This window comes from Mus caroli, chromosome 1, assembly GCF_900094665.2.
Source record: "Mus caroli chromosome 1, CAROLI_EIJ_v1.1, whole genome shotgun sequence".
Lineage (NCBI taxonomy): Eukaryota > Metazoa > Chordata > Mammalia > Rodentia > Muridae > Mus > Mus caroli.
Window position 1 is genome coordinate 146,473,810 of NC_034570.1, and position 8,866 is coordinate 146,482,675.

Sequence of the window (8,866 nt, forward strand, 5' to 3'; positions counted from 1 at the left end):
CTCCCTCCCTCCCTCCCTCCCTCCCTTCCTTCCTTCCTTCCTTCCTTCCTTCCTTCCTTCCTTCCTTCCTTCTTTCCTTCCTTCAACTCATCTTAATTCATGAAGACACATATGGGCCGTGAGATGGCTCAGTGGGTAAAGGTGCTCATCTCCAAGGCTGATGAACCATGTTTGATTCCTGGAATCTACAAGGTGGAAGGAAAGAGTTGACTCCTCCAAGTTATAGCATGCATGCATACGATAAGTAAATGTAAATATCAAAAGTGCTTTTAAAAAGAGATACAACATATACATGGAGAGAGACAGAGACAGAGAAAGACACACACACAGAGAGAATGCACACTATTTCAGCTAAGCCCAGTCTTTGGCCTGCCCACAAGCTGAACATAGCCACATTAATAATCCTGGCAAGAGCTGCGGAATTGCTGTCCGGTGGAAGCCAGCCTGGACTGCAAAATCACGTGCAAAGAAAATAAGCACAGTCTGAAGCCATTGCACTGGCAGTGCTTTGTCAGAAGCAGTTGGTAGCTGATCAGGTAGTAATTAACCAACAGGAGAAACTATTGTTGTTTTCAGATGTCTTCTAGAACATATGGTGTCCTTGATCACACTGGTACCTAGGCCAGAAGAAGAGAACCCCTCTCCCCAGCATTGGGCTCTTTATTGCAGAGGTGTCCTCTGTCCTTTCCCCTCATGTCTCATTGTCTAGAACTAGTCACATGGTTGCATCTTGCTGCAAGGGGCTGGGCAGGGGAACGAATGGACTCTGCCTCTGGCAGCATTCTTGGACTTAATGTTCAAATTCTCAATACCAGTTGAGTGCCTTCCAGTTCTTTAGGAAGTAGTAATTATAGTCATTTGATGGAAATATAAATTGTCCCCATTTTATTTTGTGATGGAAGATGCTTTGCAAATAATTCAATGAGAAGGATATTATGACAACAATTGATGACACTTGATCCTGGGGTGGAGTGGGGTGGGGTGGGGTGGGGTGGGGCGGGGGAGTGGTGAGGGAGCTATGGAGTCTGAGATGGAGACTCACAAGTTCTACCATCCTACCTGAGACCAGGTTGGCTTGTGGAGTTGGCCAAGGGGGCAGATGAAGAAACAGGCAAACATCAAAGCCAACATGGGCAACCACACCAAGGTTGCTCTGTAGGAAGAGACTTAGGAGAACTGTCGTGAGGATGCAGGATGTCTTCCTAGGGAATGTCAGAGACTGTGCAGGAACTCTCCAGCAGCCATTTCCCCAGGCTCCTGCACGCTCTTCTGGGCTGCTTTTCAGGCCCGTTCAGGCCCACTTGCTCTCTCTGTCTTTGCCTCCTCACCTTAATTAGCCAGTCACATTAGTTTATTGGTAAACTTTCTGATTTTCCTATAAGGTCACACCACATGCCACACTCCACCAACCCCCACCCATCACGGGAGGAGGTGACTTCCCACCACCCCAGGTGAGTTTTGTGGGACCCTACAAGACGGCATCCTTCAGGACAGAACACCCCTGAATATTAGCTATGGGTGTTACAGCTCCACCTTTATCTCCTTCGGGAATAGCATACCATAGTTCTCCTCTAGAAGGTCAGAGATTCAGGAGAGGTTATTTGTAGATAACTTTTCATTATTTGAACGAAGCATCTGTGATTGTTGCCTCTTGTAGTAACTTTCAAAAAACACCCATAAATTCTTTGAACTTGCAGGCCCCCTCCAAACCCTATCACAACCACAACGTTGGTATTGATTCCACCCCTACCCCTAGGGACTGTGGTGACAAGAAACGTTGCTTGGGCAACAAGCTGGACAAGAAAAGGAATTCTTCCAGAGAGAAACAGAATTAGCCACACTGTGTCTCCCTCCCACGTGGACGCTGACAGCTTCCTTCAGACCACTAATCCACCGTGAAGGCTGGTTTCACACTGCAGCTCTGGAACAGACCCTCGGGGAATTTCTCCCCTGGTTGAGAATTAGAATTCGCCAGGGCAATTTGTCCATTTTACCACATGTCTTTCTGGGCTGCCATCGGCTAGAATTGAAACTGGTCTCAGAGTATGCTTGGATCCCATTGCCCCTGGGCGGGGGCGGGGCTTAACTGACTAGCAGACCTGGCTGCTGGCCCCAGTGTGTAATTTCTCTGAGGTGTTCTTCCAGCTCTTGTCCCTCTTAGACAGGCCACTCTCCAGCCAGGCCTACCCACGAGCCTGGGGGTTTGTCTGGGGAGACAGCAGCAGTAGCAGTAGGTTAGACATTGCAAGTATTTTCTCTCAGATTGTGTTTTCCCCCACTTTCATATAAACACAAATTCTTTGTTAAGAGCCAAGAAGTGGGGGCTGGAAAGATGGCTTAGAGGTTATGAGCACTGGCTGCTCTTCCAGAGGTCCTGAGTTCAATTTCCAGCAACCACCTGGTGGCTCACAACCATTTGTAATGGGATCCGCTGCCCTCTTCTGGTGTGTCTGAAGACAGCTACAGTGTACTCATATACATAAAATAAATAACTAATTCTTGAAAGAAAAAAAGAGCTAAGAACCTATGGACCCTGGCCTTAGAATCTGTGCATCCTATAGGTTTTAAAAAGTATTTTTTATTAATTTTTTGAGAATTTCATATGATGAATTTTGATCATATTCATTTCCTCCCCCACCCCATCATCCTTTAAAAAAAAAAATAAAACTCCCTTAGAGAATGTTGACTCTCCCCCACAGAAGCCATCAACTACCCATGTTCCTCAGTTAGGGGTGAGGCTCATGAGCCCTTCCCACTCCACGCTAGAACAACCCCTTGACCTTGTATATCTCATGCAGACAACCCCAGCTGCTGGGCGTTCATGTCCTGTCATGTCCAGAGGGCCACGGTTTTAGCTCTCTTCCACCTTTGGACCTTATGGTCCCTAGACCTTGTGGGAAAGGGCGTGGTACAGGTGTCCCATCTGGGGCTGAGGGCTTCTCAGGTACTTATGCTCTGAAACTTGACCAATTGTGAGATTCACCATCCACTGCTCAAAGAAACTTCTTTGATGAGGTCTAAGAACTGTACTGATCTATGGGTAGGGAGAGATACAAATTTATAGGACAGTTTGATACTATGTGCATTTAGCAAAATTATAATAATAAGTTCGCTTCCAGGGCCTGTGAATTCCCCAACCATGGGTTCTTGGCCATGCTTGCAGCATCAGGCATGTGTTTCCTTGTGCATCTATTTTTAGAAATGCTTCCATGCTGGCCCCTACCCACCCTGCCCTGCTACCCTCTCCAAGAACTAGGTATGGTTCTGAGACCTGCAACCCCAGGCCTTGAGAGGGGAAGTCAAAACGATCAATGATCCATCAGGAGTTCAAAGGCATCCTCTGCTCCATAGCAAACCCAAGGCTAGCCCGGACTATGTAAAACCCTGCCCCCAAAGCACACACAGGACATGCTTTCCTGCCACCCTATGCTGTGGCATTCTCCGTGTTCTCTTGTAGTTCGCTTTTAGGAACAGCTTTCATGTTTGTAAAAAGTACAATCAAGCCCCCTCGGTGGCGCTGTTTGCTCTGGCGGGGAGGAAGACACTTCACCAGGTATCCTCTAGAGGGTTCTAACTGCGCACTGCCTGTTTAAAACAACCTGCGGCATTATGCCTTTTAAGACTAAGGACACGGAGCCATATCAAGGACTTTGGAAACACATTGTGCTTTTGCTTCTGAGGAATGGCAGTATTGGGTTTTGGTTGTTGTTGTTTCTGAGAAAGGCCCTCTATTAAATTCCCCAAATAGTAGCTCCTCATTGCTAGTGTTCCTCACCATAACAAAAGCTCCAGGACTAGGAGTCTCTTCTGATGTTTTGTGCCTCCTTCAGGGGACTCACACCACTCCTAGCGGTCTGTCTGGCTTACCTAGCTTTTATTGTTGGTCTAAGCACTGTGCACAGCCCCAGAGGGCTATACAAATAAACACTATGTTTAGGGAGGTGTACATAATGCATTGTACCTCTGTGCACTCAAGAGATGGTTGTTGGAATGTCTGATATGTGGAGGCCCAGTGGTAAGCCACAGACTGCAGTGGGAGAGAAGACATCCATCCCTTCCATGTGCAGGCTAAGGCAGATGGAGAGACAGAAGTCAGGTGCTCTTCCTGAAGTTGGATGGGTACCCTTTTTGGCAGTGCTGGGGGGTCTGGAGACTTAGGGAAGGGCATTCATTGGCTTAGGCTTGGGAGGTTAGAAAGGTTTCCCCAAGGGAGTGATGTGTCAGTGGAGCTTGACACAGGATCACAAAGGAAATGCTTGTGGGGCAAGAAAGCCCAGGTAGGTCCACTGTTAGATGTAAAAGAGCTCTCTCCATAGTAGACTTCCACACAGAAAAGCCTGTCTTCGGTACTTTCTGAAATGTGGCTCTGCAGTTAGAGCCCCAAGTGCCTGGGAAAAGCTCCCTTTTCTTTGTCAGAACACATGTGGAAGGTGGGGACAACCATGTCGTCAGTTCCTTCTTTCCACCCACAGTGGTCTTGGGATCAAACTTGGGTTTTAATCAAAACTTCTGGTTATTTTCTTAGCGTGTACTTTAAGCATTACTGGACCAAAAGGGTTCTGAAGGCTGATCATATGGGCATATTATTTTTCAGCAGTACTGTATAGCTCACATTGCTGCTTCTCAGCATCAAGTTGCATTGTTATAGGATGTATAAAATGTTGTCACAATAATTTTTTTTATTTCCTTGTTTTTTTTGTTTTGTTTTATTTTTGAGACAGGGACTGATGTAGCCCAGGCTGTCCTCAAACTGGCTGCATAGCTGAGGGTGAACCCCTCATTCTCCTGCCTCCACCCCTCAGGTGTTCGGATTTCAGTCATGTCCTTCCATCCTTAGCACACGTCTTTGATTATTAAAGCAGGTTGCTCATGCAGTCCCTCCTCCTCTTGTCTTAATCTTTTTCTTCTCCCGACAGAGTCACACGTATACCAGACTAGGCTTGAACACACTATGTTGCATAGACATCCCCCAAATTCTCCATCTTCCTGCTTCAGCCCCTGATTCCCAATCCCAGAAGCTGGGATTATAGTTTTGTGCTACAATGCCTGGCTTGGAAAAAATATCTTTGGAACATTAAAAAAAAAATCCCATACAAATTAAGACAAAAGTACTGAGTGGTCAGCCTGCGAGTATCTACCTTGCTGTGGCTCCTGGTACTTGGGGAAGGGGCCAAGGGACAAGGCACTGGCTAGCTGGCTCAACTCTCAGGGGATTGCTGGTGGTGCTCAGGCCCTGAGCAGCACAGCAGAGGCAGGGGTTAACTGGATCCAAAGTGGTTACTTGAGTGTCACAGGACTACTGATGATGGCCAGTGAGGTCCCAATAGCCTATTTACACATTTTACATTGTTTATTATTATTATTATTATTATTATCGAGACAGGGTTTCTCTGTATAGCCCTGGCTGTCCTGGAACTCACTTTGTAGACCAGGCTGGCCTTGAACTTAGAAATCCACTTGCCTCTGCCTCCCAAGTGCTGGGATTAAAGGCGTGTGCCACCATGCCCGGTTTGTTATTATTTTTTTTTTAAAGCAAGGACTTATGCATCCCAGGTTGGCCTAGAACATGTATTGACTTTGAACTTCTGACCCCCCTGACTCTACCTCCTGAGTGCTGGAATTGTGCCACTGTGCAGTTTACATAAAGCTTCATGAACGGTCAGCAAGCATTCTGACACATTTTCCCAGCCCAGTTCACATTTTTGGTGCAGTAAAAATGCTGTATTCCAGGTGTGTGGCAGATGTTTGCAATTCCAGGTCTCAGTCGTTTAAGGCAGGAGGGTCACAATTTGAGGCCAGCCTGGGCTACATCACAAGATCTCCCTTTCCCTCCCCCCCTCCCTCCCCACTCAGGTACGGTTATTACTGCTATGTTGAAACACCATGACCAGACACGACTTGGGGAGGGAACTGCTTATTTTGCATACACTTCCACATCACTGCCCAGCATTAATGAAGGAAGTCAGGTCAGGAACTCAAGCAGAGCAGGGAACTGAAGGCAGGAATCGATCCAAAGGCCATGGAGCGGTGCTGCTTACTGGCTTGCTCAGCATAGCTATGGGGCCTGCTTTCGTATAGAACCCAGGACAAACAGCCCAGGGATGGCCTCCCCGACAGTAGGCTGAGCACCCCCCCCAAATCAGGCACTAATTAAGAAAATGCCATACAGGCCTGTCCACAGCTGCATCTTATGGAGGCATTTTTAAAATTGAGGTTCCCTCCCCTCAGATGACTCCAGCTTGTGCCAAATTGACAAAAAAAAACCTTAAATAGCCTATACCTCAAAAAGAAAGTGTTAATTGTACATGTAATAATTTTAAAATAAAAATGAGCATATAGAAAAGAAAAAAGGAAAATACATGTATTCATGTAAAAAGGATCCAATACATGTATATGTATACGTGTATGCATATGTGTATGTGTCTATATCGATTTTTTTTTGTTTTTGAGACAAGGTTTCTCTGTGTGTGCAGCCCTGGCTGTCCTGGAACTCACTCTGTCCTGGAACTGACAGAGATCCGCCTGCCTCTGCCTCCTGAGTGCTGAGATTAAAGGCATGTGCCACCACTGTGGCTAAATTTGAAACTGTCAACCAACAATAATTTCAGGTTAAATAGTGAAACAGTTTTTAGTGTTGTGTTGTCCCCTGGAACAGATCAGATTTCATCAGTTTCCCATTTGGGGATTTATTTTAATCTTACTTTGATATTATAAATATGCCTCATGTCAAAATTCTTAGTAAGTCCCCCCGATTCATTCCTACGGTTGTATTCTAGAACCATAATCATTGGATCAAGGGTTACATGTATTAAGACTTTTAATTTTTTAAAAAGATCTATTTTTTATTTTATGTATATGAGTACACTGTAGCTGTTCAGATGGTTGTGAGCCTTCATGAATGTGGTTGTTGAGAATTGAATTTTAAGACCTCTGTTCACTCCGGTCAGCCCCACTTGCTCTGGCCCAAAGATTTATTTATTACTATATATAAGTACACTGTAGCTGTCTTCAGACACACCAGAAGAAGGTGTCAGATCTCGTTATGGGGGGGGGGGAGTTGTGAGTCACCATGTGGTTGCTGGGATTTGAACTCAGGACCTTTGGGAGAGCAGTCAGCGCTCTTACCCGCTGAGCCACCTCGCCAGCCCCTTTTAAAATGTTTTAAATTAAACACTCTGTTACACTATGAATTATTGTATTGTTTCCCAAAGGCTCGGTTCGTCCCCAGCAGTGGCTGAGAAGACCCAGGGACGGATTTTAATCTTTGAGGCTGTCCAGACAGTACCCCCATCTTGTATAGTTTTCCAGAACTTAGTCACATCCTTCAAGTGGTGTTGATCTTCAGCCCTTGAGCCTGTGTAGACAGATGTTCTTGTATCCGGAGTCGGAGTCACTGGCGCAGCCTCAGCCAGCGGAACAGCAACACTAGTGCTGCGTTCTCTCCTCCAGGCCTCGCCCTGCTCTAAGCCCACTCACATTTGACTTCATTTAGTTCCTACTTCAGCATGTGTGTATTCCTCCAGACTTTTTCTAGACCAACATTAACAGACAAATATAAACAACAGCTTGTATGCGTCTCAAACCCATGAGTGCATGTGGACCTAGCTCACTTCTTGGGCTACATATTATAGGAGGGTATAGCCTTCTGTTGTATTTTGAGCACATGCTTTTCCACTTGTTAAATATTGTTTAATTTTGATGTATTTTTTTTAAAAAGTATCATTAGTATCATTGTGTAGACCCCAAACCTATAATCCCAGAATATGGAAGTCTGAAGCAGAGACTGCTTAGGTACACAGTGAATTTCAGGACAGCCTGGGCTACACAGTGAGAGCTTGTCTCAATAAAGCAAGGGCTGGGAAGAGGCTCAGTTGGTAAGGCATCTGGCTGGCAAGCACAGAGACCTGAGTTTGGAGCTCTGGAACCACAGGAAAAGCTGGGAACTCACCTGGAACACCTCTCTCTACATCCTTACCTCAAATGAAGAGGGTTGAGGGAGGAGAAAGGAGGATCTCTGGTACTCACTGGACAGTTAGCCTGGCTGAATCCATGGCTTCAATTCCTCTGAGAGACTCTGTCTCAAAAACTAAAGGTGGGGAGCATCAGAGGTGGACTGCTAGCTTCCCCATGTATGTGAACTCACCTGTACAAATGTACTGTGGTGGTGTGAATAAAAATGGCCTCCACAGGCTCATAGGGAGTGTCACTAATAGGAGGTGTGGCCTTGTTAGAGTAGGTGTGGCTGTGTTGGAGGAAGCTTGTCACTGTCACTAGGTGACTTTGAAGCTTTGAGGTCTGAGAAGATCAAGTCAGGCCTAGTAGCTCACTTCTCTTCCTGATGCCTGCTGATCCAGATGTAGAACTCTCAGTTCCTGCTCCAGCACCAGTCTGCCTGCATACTACCACGATGCTTCCCATCTTGACAATAATGGACTAAACCTCTGAACTGTAAGCCAGCCTCAATTATATGCTTTTTTTTTTAAAAAAAAGAGTTGCTGTGGTCATAGTGTCTCTTCATAGCAATGGAAACACTAAGACATACACATATGTACAACTTACAAATACATACATCAAATGCACAACAGACAGATATACCAGACCAGACCATACTATACCCCACCCCACACACAGGGATACCAACTACAGGGAACATTAAGTTTTTATGCTTTTGGAAACAGTGGCCACTATGGTTAACAATACATGATGCATTAAAAAAAAAAAAAAGCTAGTAGGGGAGTCTCTAAACATGTCTCAGAGTGGAGGAGGGGGATAAAGCAGTGTCCCTAACACAGCCTTAAGTTCAGTGGCTAGGCATATGAGCAAGATGGCCACAGTGGCAGGTGTTGGCATGATAGGGAACCAGCAG